The sequence below is a fragment of the Hyperolius riggenbachi genome, chromosome 2, assembly GCF_040937935.1.
Source record: "Hyperolius riggenbachi isolate aHypRig1 chromosome 2, aHypRig1.pri, whole genome shotgun sequence".
Lineage (NCBI taxonomy): Eukaryota > Metazoa > Chordata > Amphibia > Anura > Hyperoliidae > Hyperolius > Hyperolius riggenbachi.
The window spans coordinates 157,255,731-157,269,784 of NC_090647.1; the positions used below are offsets into that span (position 1 = coordinate 157,255,731).

Below are 14,054 nucleotides of genomic sequence, written 5' to 3' on the forward strand. Positions count from 1 at the left end.
TAGGTATGACAGCTGAATGAATTGTGCGCCCCCTCCTACACTGCGCCCTGAGGCTGGAGCCTCTCCAGCCTATGCCTCGGCCCGGCCCTGAGTGCAATTACCAATGAATATAACAATTTGTGGTGTGGTGTCAGCAACACAAGTAATTAAGACCACACACATACTGGTATATTGAAACCATAGCAGCCTCACAAACCATATGACAGTGCATATTGCAAAAAAGTGCTAGAGCAATCAAAGCAATAAATGACTAAGAGTGTGCTGCAGAATGCATAGCTACCTGTTCTCACTCCAGCTTGCACCCATGTGTCTACCTGGCAGCTTTCCAAACTGGCCACTAGAGCTCCAGGCTCACTGCAGTCACATGACAGTGAGCTTGGGGCTCTAGTGGCCAGTTCAGAAGCTGCCAGGGAAATGCTGATATTAGAGCACAGAGCATGCATTAATTAGCACGATCCAACACATGTTCTGCATAGAGAGCTGGGGTGCCACATTGGGGGTGGCCTAACCGGTGGGTGTGGATTTTGGTCTATTTTTAGACTTAGGTTAGGCTTATACGTGGTGATATGGTAATATGAATTGTTTGTTTAAGCATTATTGTCAGATGTTTGGGATTACGGACAGAAAAATATATTTTTTAGAAGGTTAGCAGTACAGGATTACGTATCTTCTTTATGACAATGGCAATTTAGGAAACCCCCCAATTGTATATGTTTAACATTCTGTTTCGACCTTGCCAAGTTATGTAAAGTGTGGTTAAACGTACGTGCTGTTTCATTGCCATTATATAATGTACATAGACGCAGATTGTTGGGTACCCTATAAAGGATGTCACTTTTCTTCTGACATGTCCATCAGTGCTTCTTTTTAAACCGTATTAAGGGTGAGAGCCTTGCAGAGTCTCAAACCCCTGTGTGCGGCTTTGTTGGGAAATGGACAGAATTCTATTCTCTGTTACCCTGTGTGAAAGTGTCCTACTGATGCCATCTCTGACGGTTACACATATAATAAGCTCTCCTCAGCATTAGTCATTATATCCTGATGTAAAGGGAAAGTCCAAGATTAGCTTAATTAAATCATTTGATAGATTTCTTTGTTACATTGCACAACATGAAACCACTAACAAAGCTTCTCCAATAGGCTGGACACGCAGATTTTCTTGGAAACATATCGCGCCCTGAAACCCTTCAACACCAAGCTGTTATTCCTGTCTGTTTCATTTAAGATGAAAAGAGCTTCATTTACATAGTACATGTGCATTAAATGAGTTCTATTTCTTAATAAATGTGCCCGATACCCACGTAAGCACAGAATAGGAACAAGGACACTGAAAAGGCTCATTAGATAAAAACGAGCATTTATACAGGAAGCCTACATGTGGTTTTGCATTCACAGAGGTGAAGAAGTCAGGCGGAATGGCATTTAGGCATTATGAAAGACGCCCCACTATTCCTAGTATTCACACTTTTTAACACAACTTCAATGAACTAGGTGTATGTGTGAACTAATGTGACTAATTAAAAAATGATACTTCTTTTCAATGAGAAACCAATGAAATAAAGTACAACTAGTCAACTTACTTCGCAATAAATTGGGAGCAACTTTGCAATAAATATATGAGCAATTGCAGCCAATATATTAATAATAATCCTAACATTTGTATAGGTCGCACATTTCTCCTGTCGAACTTAAAGTGCTTGAGAGCTGTGGCCACTAAGGGGCACGCTCAGTAGGCCACCATGCAGTGTTAGGGAATCTTGCTCAAGGACTAGTTATTGAATAGCTAGTCAGGTGCCAGTCACAGGATCATACTGTTGCTCATCCATAATGTGGTGTTCCTCATACAATGCAGCAAGTGTGATGTGGAACAAAATATTCATAAAAAGTAACAGAAACTACAGAAAACAGCCTGAATGTTATGGTTTTGCAAGACCATTTCAAAATGGTATTGTCAACAATGATCCAGGTTTATTCAAAGCCCGCCAAGCAGTTTAACCTTAATAATAACCTACCCCACCAGATTCCTCAACTCTCCCGTGTGACTATTTTATACTGGTGTTGCTATATTACAGTGAATAACAGAAATGCCTCTTTTAGTCAGGTGTGTTGAGAAGTGCTTTTGGAATTGCTGGCAATCCCTAGAAAGCATAAATTGCAGCTGAAAGCAGTGGGTCCCATGGGGTGTTCATTTGTTATAACTTCGTAATGATTCAAATGAACAGATGAAGGGAGTGAATCCTAGTCAGTACTTAACCTCTTTGATGCTACAACTGTACTAACATAGCAACTATCTTATTTTTCTCTTATTGCTACTTATCCCTGTGTAATAATGGATTATTTAAACATTTTAGGCTGCCCTACATGCCGCATCTTCCTGCAGGTTAATGATAGGATACTGCAAGGAAGATAAGTGGCCACTGGGTCCCTTGCTGTATATGACTGCCGTGAAAACATCTACAAACATACTTCAAGGAGGCTTCCAGTGGAACAGTAGAAGACAAAGGCTGTTGTACATCAGAGATCTAACGAGTAAAAGAAGGAACTAGAACAAGTATCGCAACAAGCGTATTATCAGCCAGTAACAGTGTTGTACCATTTAATATCCATCTACTGCATTCCTTCCAACACGTGCGGCAGCTGATCTTATACTTTAGCACATATTCTCAACACCAAAGGCTTAATCCACCAGAACTATTCCCTTTGAAAAGTGCAGTGTCTGTGTGTAGGGTAAGGTTTTGTGAAGATAGCTGCAGTCATTCGCTCAGCTGTCTAGAAGACTTTGTTCTTGAGGACTGCTTTAGAAAAAAAAGGTACTTCACATTAATATGTAAAGCTCTCAGGCTGACTTGTTCTTTCTGTATAAGTGAACTACACCTCTGTTAAACATCAATGAAATGTGTGGGCTATGACTAATGGTGAGCCAAATTTGCTAGCTTAGCCTTTACTCTCCTATCCTGCTAGATTTTATTCAGACACTAGTGATTGCCATTTTCCATAATACTGCTCTCTCAGCTAGTTCAGCTTATGAATCTTCCAAAAAAACTAAAATAGCTTGTAGTATATTATCCATCGCAAAATTCTCCATTCCCAACCTGTATCCACATATTATTAAGCATTTATATTGCACCAACATCTTCAGCAGCGCTTTACAGACTAATAACAATAACATTTGTAAAGCGCTTTTCTCCCATAGGACTCAAAGCACATAGTTGTGTCTCAGATTAATACAGGGTTGCAGGCTGAGTTGTGTTACAGAGGAGATAGTCAGATCTTCATGAATGCCAGACTGAAGAGGTAGGTTTTCAGTTTAGACTTAAATGCTTCCAGGGATGGAGCTGTCCTGATTGGGTGTGGCAGGGAGTTCCAAAGTGTAGGGGCAGCATGACAAAAGGCTCTGTCTCCAAAGGTTTTGAGGTGGACTCTGGGGGTGACCAAGGTGTTACGTCCTTTTGATCTAAGATTGTGAGGGGTGTGATGCAGTTGCAACAAGTCCTTCAGGTATCCAGGGCCCAGATTGTGCAAGGATTTGAATGTCAGTAAGCCAATCTTAAACAGAATTCTCTATTTTATCGGTAGCCAGTGGAGTGAGCACAGGGTTGGTGTTATGTGGCAATGGCGGGGTTGGCTCGTTAACAGCCTTGCGGCGGCATTCTGTACTAATTGCAGGCGGCATAAGTCTTTCTTATGCAGACCTGTGTAGAGGACATTGCAGTAGTCTAACCTTGATGTGACGAAGGCATGAACTAGGGTTGGAAGATCCTCTGAAGGAATTAGGTGTTTAATCCTTGCAATATTCCTTAGGTGAAAGAAGGAATGTTTCACAACAGCTGAGATTTGATTCCTGAAGCTTAGCTTCCCATCAATCAGTACTCCCAGGCTGCGCACACAGTCTGAGTTGTTCAGGTCTGAGCTCCCTATCCTTAGCGGTGTTGGTTGAGACTGGGGCTGCTTTGCTGTTGAGCCCTGGCCCTCGATAACAAGAACCTCAGTTTTGTCAGCATTAAGTTTTAGCCACTCCTGAAGCTCAGCTAAGCATGCGTTTATTTGTGGAGTAGGGTCTGTGACGTCAGGTTTGAATGCCAACTATAGCTGGGTGTCATCAGCATAGCAATGATATGTCAGGCCCTTAACTGTCTCTCAGAGGAGCTCATTGTCTAATCCCTACCATAGTTATATGCCCATCATAGTTCAGGCCCAGTTTTAGGGGGAAGCAAATTAACTTAAATGTATGTTTTGGGCATGTGATTTTTTTGGTGCCCTTGCAAATAAATTATACTGAATGAGAGAAAAAAACAACTGCACCAAAATTGCAGCTTGCAGAGTGACAACAGCAACATGGTCGTTAGCTCTTCTTATACTAAACTCTGAAGAGTTAAATGTGACATCATCTGAGCAGGGACGGATCACTAACTCATCGCCTGCTATTGGCTGATAAGGACCCGTGATATCATGACAAGCACAGTCTTTACTGCGCATGGCCTGGAAAATTCCATGTTCCTAGCACCGGTCACCTTGTTCTGAGGAGGACATTGTTTAATGTACTTGTGAGAATATTTTCATAACAATGGCTCATGTTTATGTGGTTCGTCGCCAGCTGGTCTGGCCTCTGCACTGGATATCTCTGATACAGCCTTGGGAGTTCCAGTACAATGTTCTACTGAAAATCAGAACTGTCTATCTCTAAGAGAAATTCTCCTTAAAGGGCGATTCTGCACATCAAGTCTTTTAACTAACTCAGTTAAAGTAACTGAGGTCTATGAATTCAAGCATATAAATTAAATTCTAACAGCCCCCCTGAAAAGGCTTGATCTGCAGATCCCTTCTTCTGGTTCAAACAGTACCCATGAGTCTTTTCTTTATGTTTCACTTTTCAATGCTCGTGCTTACACACTTTCTATGCTCTAGGTAGTTATCCCTGGGAGAGAGAGCAAGACCTTGTGGCCTCCTTTTAACCAGGCTCACTGGGGATGCCCTACTTCTAGGTCCCTATTGACCAAACCTTCCACATTTGCATCACATGCGCCCTTACAAACTTGCATGTGCATGGAAAAGTGAAACTTGTTTGTCTGTTAAGCAACGGAGCAGTGCCAGGTGTCTTCTAAAAGAACACCTTTAAACAATCAGCTCCATTCTCATAGGTACTACTGAAAGCTAGACACCTAACCTTGTATTTCTGTTTACTGAATAAACTCCTGAAACTTTGACGATGTCTAAGAAGTTCCACTTCTGTGATATGGTGCCGAACGAAAGCGTAGTGTTGTTGCCAATAGCAACCAACAAAGATTTATTACAAGAACTACCTCTTAACAAATGTCCTTGCTCCAATGAATGCACTGAGCTAAACTGCGCCTGAACCCATAAATTCTGTAGTAACTGTATTTTTATGAAGTTAATATCTGTCACTACCTGGAATATTAACCCCATCAGTTATGTATAAGTACTGACAGGGTGATGCCATTACATAAAATAAGGCTGCACTCAGGCAAGTCCCCATTAGCATTGCATTGCCGCTAAGGATTCAAATGCTTTAGTGAAATGGGCCTAATGACTAATAACTAAAATATTTCCAGTTACTGTGCATTTAGCATAGTCGCCATTTCCTGCCCTACATCAATGCAGTCTGGGTGCCCAGTATTTTCTGTGTATGCAGCAGTGGAACTGGTGACCTCCTTTGGTTTACTGCATCTTTAGTGATCTAAATCGTGACCGATATAAAGCGATGCACACAATGATGTGGTAGTCACTGAGTGATTTATTTCAGTCCAATACTGCCACTATTAAATTTACTGGTGCGTTTATTTATAGTGAAGTATTTTAAGGATTAAATATATCATTGTTTATATGTGTGTAAGGATGTTTGTGCAGTGGGTATGGTTAAGGGTTAGGCACCACCAGGGGGATGGTTAGGCACCACCAGGGGGGTCTGGGGGTTAGAGATAGGTACAGGGAGGGTTCTGTCTGAGAGGGTGAGGTATAGTTACAGCACAATATATGTAATATATACAAATTATTAAATGATGTATATTTACACAAGGGGAGGGGGGGTCTAGGGGTTAGGGAGAGATCTGTGTGAGCCTACAGTTAGGTATAATTGCAGTAAAATTACTTGTAAAATCTACCATTGTATTACTATGCTTAATACAAGTGTAAATATCGTTTTTTGTTATAGATGCTATTTGATGTTTCATTTCTGAATTTGTTTGTGGTTATAGATGGTATTTTGCCATTTAATTTCCATTTATTCAACCTACTTAGCAACACATTTTCATTTACAAGCTATAAACAAAAAATATTGTTTTAAATTACAACTTATAATTTCGGCTATATCCCTATAGCCCTTTTTTTCCAGGCGCCCTTTTTTGATACATGCATTACAGGTCTTTTATGCAAGGATGCACATCTTTTATTTATGGCTATGTGCTGCCCTCTAGTGCATCAGTGTGATAGGGCGGCTGTAATTCCTTGTGGAAATCTACAGTTAAGTAATGTATGACTGAGTCTAGATCAAGCTGACAAGATGATTTGTTTCTTGTGCAGTGTCCCTATATTCAATTTACTGAATCCCCAAACAAATCAAAATAGTTACTGGCTTTGATCCACAGTTTGCCTGCCTAAACAAATGTCAGCTTGAATCTATGACTGTTGCTAGTGCCTTGTCCACAGTCGCCTAAATATTACAACACATACAGAAACATTGTGTTCCTTCTGCTGAGCACCATGTGCTCAATGCCAGCTCCTAGCTTTTGTTGAAGTTATCTGCATATACAACTTTGCAAGATAAATCTACACAAGGCAAACGCAGTGATAGCAAAAACAGCAAAGGAATACTGTTCACTCTTCTACCAAAGCAAAAAGGTAATCCCTTCAGTTCAGCTTTACAAACGTCAGGAGTTCTGTTCAAACCTTATTCCAGTTTGGTAACATGTAAGTATGTAACACAGTTATTCTACTCGGATTAACACAGACTGATATGGGAGTGTATAGTGAATCAGTCCAGGGGATTCGAAGCCAGTGGTCCTCAGGGGATTCGAAGCGGGCCTTAGTATAGTATAGGCTTTTTTACCGGCCCTCCGCATACAAAATGTATTACTTATAGATGCGGCCTGCTGCATCTTTAAATATTGGTGGCTGGCATATAGAATAGCAGTTCTGGCTCCACCTTTCCACACTGAAGCCAGAAATTTGCTGTCATTCGCTGGCTTCTGGCTAACTGGATGGAGGGGATGACTTGTAACAAGTATAATCACATATTTTGGTCAGTGCTGTGCAGGAATGTTATGGTTCCTTTCCAAAGTGGAAATGGAGGGTTGTACTGCATATGTTTCTACAGAGATTGTGTGCTGTGTTGGAGGGCATACTATCTGCACATGCTGTGTTGGAGGGCATTCTATTTGCACATGCTGTGTTTGGTGGATACTATCTGCACATGCTGTGTTGGAGGGCATACTATCTGCACATGCTGTGTTGGAGGGCATACTATCTGCACATGCTGTGTTGGAGGGCATACTATCTGCACATGCTGTGTTGGAAGGCATACTATGTGCACATGCTATGTGGGAGGGCATACTATCTGCACATGCTGTGCTGGGGGGGGGGGGGGATACTATCTGCAAATGCTGTGTGTTGGGGGGGGGGGGCAGTACTATCTGCTCATGCTGTGTTGAAAGGCATACTATCTGCACATGCTATGTTGGAAGGCATACTATCTGCACATGCTGTATTGGGTGGCATGCTATCTGCACATGCTGTGTGGGGGGGATACTACCTGCACATGCTGTGTGGGGGGGATACTACCTGCACATGCTGTGTTGGGGGGATACTACCTGCACATGCTGTGTTGCGGGGATACTACCTGCACATGCTGTGTTGCGGGGATACTACCTGCACATGCTGTGTTGCGGGGATACTACCTGCACATGCTGTGTTGCGGGGATACTACCTGCACATGCTGTGTTGCGGGGATACTACCTGCACATGCTGTGTTGCGGGGATACTACCTGCACATGCTGTGTTGCGGGGATACTACCTGCACATGCTGTGTTGCGGGGATACTACCTGCACATGCTGTGTTGCGGGGATACTACCTGCACATGCTGTGTTGCGGGGATACTACCTGCACATGCTGTGTTGCGGGGATACTACCTGCACATGCTGTGTTGCGGGGATACTACCTGCACATGCTGTGTTGCGGGGATACTACCTGCACATGCTGTGTTGCGGGGATACTACCTGCACATGCTGTGTTGGAGGGCATACTATCTACACATGCTGTGTGGGGGGGAATACTACCTGCAAATGCTGTGTGGGGGGGATACTATCTGCAAATGCTGTGTGGGGGGGATACTATCTGCACATGCTGTGTTGGAGGGCATACTATCTGCACATGTTGTGTTGGGAGGGGATACTATCTGCACATGCTGTGTTGCGGGGATACTATCTGTACATGCTGCGTTATAGGGCATACTATCTGCACATGTTGTATTGGAGGGCATACTACCTGCACATGCTGTGTTGGAGGGCATACTATCTACACATGCTGTATGGGGGGATACTACCTGCACATGCTGTGTTGGGGGGATACTATCTGCACATGCTGTGTTGGAGGGCATACTATCTGCACATGTTGTGTTGGGGGGATACTATCTGCACATGCTGTGTTGGAGGGCATACTATCTGCACATGTTGTGTTGGGGGGGATACTATCTGCACATGCTGTGTTCGGGGGAAACTACCTGCACATGCTGTGTTTCGGGGATACTACCTGCACATGCTGTGTTGCGGGGATACTATCTGTACATGCTGCGTTAGAGGGTATACTATCTGCACATGTTGTATTGGAGGGCATACTACCTGCACATGCTGTGTTGGGGGGATACTATCTGCACATGCTTTGTTGGAGGGCATACTATCTGCACATGTGTTGGGGGGGGGGGGATACTATCTGCACATGCTGTGTTGGAGGGCATACTACCTGCACATGCTGTGTTGGGGGGATACTACCTGCACATGCTGTGTTGGGGGGAAACTATCTGCACATGCTTTGTTGGAGGGCATACTATCTGCACATGTGTTGGGGGGGATACTATCTGCACATGCTGTGTTGGAGGGCATACTATCTGCACATGTGTTGGGGGGGGGGGATACTATCTGCACATGATGTGTTGGAGGGCATACTATCTGCACATGTTGTGTTGGGGGGATACTATCTGCACATGCTGTGTTGGAGGGCATACTATCTGCTCATGTTGTGTTGGGGGGGGGGGGGGGAGATACTATCTGCACATGCTGTGTTGGAGGGCATACTATCTGCACATGCTGTGTTGCAGGGCATACTATCTTCACATGCAGTGTTGGGGGATACTATCTGCACTTGCTGTGTTGGTGGCATAACAACTGCACTTGCTGTGTGTGTGTGTGTGGGGGGGGGGGGGGGGGAGCATACTCTCTGCACATGGTGGCATAAAATCTGGTTAAATGGGGGACATGAGGACTGCCCATTTAATAGGCGCTGTCTACAATACCTAGGCCCAATGTTATAGGTTTTTTTTTTACATAATTTTCTGTACGCTACAGCCCCCCAGTAGTCTGAAGTATGTTGACCCCGGCCCTTGACCGAAACAGTTTGGGGACCCCTGTTGTAAGCAGTCTGTACTCCATAAGCAGAGTTTAGTTTCCAGTTATACCAGTTTCTTAAAGGTGCAGGGGGACCATGTACAGGAATGGCTTTAAGGTGGCCACACACCATACAATTTTTGAAATATCCGTTCAATTCAAGAATAGCAAATTAAATTTTTCTGACTGACTAACATTTCAAAAATCTAACCAATGTGCCACACACATTTTCAATTTTTCCCCAATTATGATAAAGATTATTGGGAACTCTGAGAAAATTGCTTGGGTGTGTATACTAATAAACTGACAATCTACCACACACCATTCAATGTTCATAAAAATTGATCAGAAAAATCCACTATTCCCAATAAACTTTTATCAAATAAAAATGGGAAATTCGATTGGATTTCTTGCTCAAATGAAAAAAAAAGAAAAAAGTTTTAGATTTTTTGGGAAATCCAATCTTTTTTATCAAATTGCTGTAAAATTAGATAATTTTATTGTACATTAATATGACCTAAATATGGAAGTCTCCATTTTCCTGTGACTACAGGGGCCCCTTGACTAATGGACATGATGTGTTACATTAAAGGGGAACTGAAGTAAGAGGTATATGGAGGCTGCCATATTTATTTACTTTTAATCAATACCAGTTGCATGGCAGCCCTGCTGGTCTATTTCTCTGCAGTAGTATCTGAATAACACCAGAAACAAGCATGCAGCTAGTCTTGTCAGATCTGACTTAAGTCTGAAACACCTGATCTGCTGCATGGGCTATGGCTAATAGTATTAGAGGCAGAGGATCAGCAGGGCTGCCAGGCAGCTGGTATTGATTAAAAGGAAATAAATATGGCAGCCTCCGTATACCTCTTACTTCAGTTCCCCTTTAAGCATGAGGATTTACCATACATATACTGCTTAGTCAATGTCAACTGAAATAAAATAAAACTGATACTTGCCTATGGAGAGAGAAGGCACTGGGTCCTATAGAGCCTTCCTGTTCCTCACGTGGTCCCCTTGTTCAAGCTGTCACCTCGTTCCAATCTACCGTCATGAGGGGCTCCGGAAGTGTTTGGGAGCTTGAATGGTCCCAAAGATGGGCAGCCCTGTATTACGCATGTTTGAGTGTGAGGGAAGGGCACTCATACACTACGGAGCCTCCATTGTGAACAATCAGGCTCCCGAAGACTTCCAAAGCCTTACATAGTGGCAGATTGGAATGAGGTGACAGCACTGGAATGAGCGGACGGTGTGAGGAACGGGTAGGCTCTATAGTACCCAGAGCCTTCCCTCTCCATAGGCAAGTATCAGTTTTGTTTTTTTGTTTGTTTTTATTTCAGTTGACATTTACTTTAACCCTTTCTGGACCAGCACCCTCTGCCCCCTTAAGGACCAGAGGGTGCTGGTCCAGCAAACCGCCGCTTCCCGCCGGACACGCCGCTCTGTCCCTGCCGCAGGCTGCTCTCTCTGCCGTCGCTATGACGGCAGAGCGCTGTGCGCCGGTCAGGAGCCGCTTTCATTGGCTCCTGACCCTGTCATTCCATGTAATCCAATGAGAACGGCTTACATGAATGACAGGGCCAGGAGCCAATGAAAACTGCTCCTGCCCGGCTCACAGTGCTCTGCCGTCATAGAGGCAGCAGGGCATCACATTGCGGCGGGGGCAGAGCGGACCGAGCGAAGGGGACGGGCGGGGGCGCGCGGTCAATGGGACGTAGAGTTTAAGTCCGGTCAGGACTGCAGCGCCCCCTGCCCGCCGTAGATTTATACTCGCTTGGTCCGCAGGTAGTTAAACAGTATATGTATGGTAAATCCAAGCGGGTAACATAGCACATCATGTCCATTGGTCAAGTATGAATGTATTAATCAGCGAACAACAATAGGAGGTTTATGATTTCTAACGACAGGCTACAGCACTGCTCACAAGATGTGTACAGAACAGTGAAGAAAACTAAAGTGTGATTTGTTTAGAATATCCCATCTGATTGCAGGTAAATTACAAACATCTAGGCTTATTGAAAATCACTGGAAATGTGCCAGAACACCCAGGGGTTATCAGCTTAAAATAAGCCAGCCATGGGTGCACAGTGCTATTAGTGTGATTAGAGTGTTTTGAGGCAGCTCCATCTCTAATGTTAAATATATACAGGAAATGATAAACAGTTGTATTTTGCAGAGGTGGAAAATAATATGCTTTTAACTGATTACAAATACATTTTATCAGTTATTGAAATAATCAAGTTTTCTCTGTACCTATTGACATGCAAAACAACAGAAAAACACTATTGCATTAATTTCTACATGCATGTCAGCGAACTGATTATCTTATTGAATGCCAGAGGGGACCAGGAATATTATTTGTGAGTCTGTACTGTCCGCAACAGCCCCAGACAATTCCAAATGCATATCACATTTTCTGATAGTGTATAGAGCAATCCATTCTGTGAGTGATACTAAGCAATAAGCATCGGAGAGGGGAAGTTAGTGTTAGGCATAGAGTTAAAAAGGTTAATGTGAGTTGGAGGAAAGGTGAAGGAGGAAAAATCTGACAAAGTTGCAATGACTTTCACCGCATCAGCTGGACAGGTGACATGAATGCGCTCTGCTGCCAGTACTCTGCAGGGCCTTGGGGGGAGGGAAGGGGCTCTTAATTGGTGCCAAAGACATGTCACTGGCTCAACCAACCCAGTCCCACAGATCAAGCAAGATCTTCCGTCCAACCCAAATGATAATATTGATCGAGTTATAGAGAACATACGGTACACTCTATGGAAGAGTCTGTATGGAAGGAGATGGCTGGCATGCTTCCAGTGCTCACTCTGCACTGGGTCAAGAAGCAGCTGAAAGATGTAAAAGGGGTTGTAGGTCAAGGAGCAAGTCCAACCCAGGCTCTATTGATTTTGATCCAAATACAAGAAGAAATCTGATCAAGACTGAGCAGTGCAAAATGGAAAACTCATCTCTACTCCTTGATCAATTTCCGATTGTGCCCACCCTAAAAGTGGCCACACACAATACAATAAGATGACCCGATTTTATGGCACTTTGATAAAAAAAGATCGGATTTCCCGAAAATCTAAAAATGTTTTATTCAAGCAAGAAATTTGATCGGATTTCCTGTTTTTGTTCGATAAAAGTTGATCTGGAATGGTGGATTTTTTAAATCAATTTTTATGAAACTGTATTTTTTAAGGAACTGTATAGGATCTAATGTAAAGGTGTAGCACGGTCTGTGAGAATTTTCTATTTTCATATTACAGATCAGTTTTCCCCAGACCTTTTTTGAAATACTACATGACTAACAGTTCAGTGTTCAAGCTCACAGAATCCATAGTGCTAGAATACGCGTGGGTTTTACAACGTTGCAGTTAATCTACTGATGCTCCTACCTGCCTGGAGGAAAATGACCTATAAGATCTAGATAAGGCAGATGATAACCAGCATTTCATGTCACCACTTCTCACTTTCACCCATGTGTTTGATCAGCTGACAATACTGAAGCATTCATGCAGCCTAGTAGATGCTGTCAGTCTAGACATGCACCGTAATGGTTCCCTGTACAACTGATGTCTGATCCTTCACCAGACTGATGCCAGTGTGAATGACAGCTCCATTCATTACCTTCATGTGTGACTAAGCCTGGTGCTATGCTCTGTCTGCCCTCATGTTGTTCAGGAATACATTTGGAAAATAGACCGGATGACAATAAAAATGGTGCTTATATGCACATTGTAATATAGCAAGGGAAAATGTTAAATTTCCCCTCGCATGTTGAGAAATTGTATCAGTAATGCGTTTACCGCTATACTATTTTTGGTTTGGGATGATGTGTTTGTCATTTCAGCACTTTGTCCCCATTGATTGCCTGCCTGCCCCTCCCCCATCTCCTATCCCTTAACCCTCCTAACCAATATCTGACCCTAACAATTAAACTCTACCTCTGTTGGTTTCAGCATTCAGCTCCCAATCCTCTCTCCTGCAGCTGAGTTTCCGTGTTCCTTGAGATTCCTTGAAATAATGCAGAGTTCACACCAAGCTGAGCATATTGACAGGTTTGAACATTACTTTCACTGCTACTGGTATGTGACGATTTCTCATAGTATTGATATCTGCCTATTTACTGGAAGTATGAGATTCTACCAGCCGCACCAGGGTTCTGTTCTCAGGATTACAGCAGGTAGTCTGTGTGAACAGAACTTCATAGGTTCCAGAAAAATGGTGATGAAACACTGCTATGTATGTCAAGAGTATTATTACCCAACAATGCTAGTAAGGCAGCAAAGACTAGGTCACAAGTTTAGTTCAGATCTGTCAAATCTAATATCAGCTGCATATCCACCTGCACTCTCAAAACTACATATCTCATATATCATATTCCAGTAGCTCCAATGGTTTGGAGCAGATTGTGTTGTCTCCTGGATTTACCCCAGATGTCATTAGCA

The 14,054-nt window shown here is 43.2% G+C and overlaps 1 protein-coding gene across 2 annotated transcripts in view; it reads right to left on the minus strand.

Annotated features, from left to right (window-relative positions):
- Positions 1-14,054, minus strand: part of LRCH1 (leucine rich repeats and calponin homology domain containing 1) — a 317,881-nt gene that overhangs the window by 25,682 nt on the left and 278,145 nt on the right. The gene's annotated exons all lie outside the window — the stretch shown is intronic.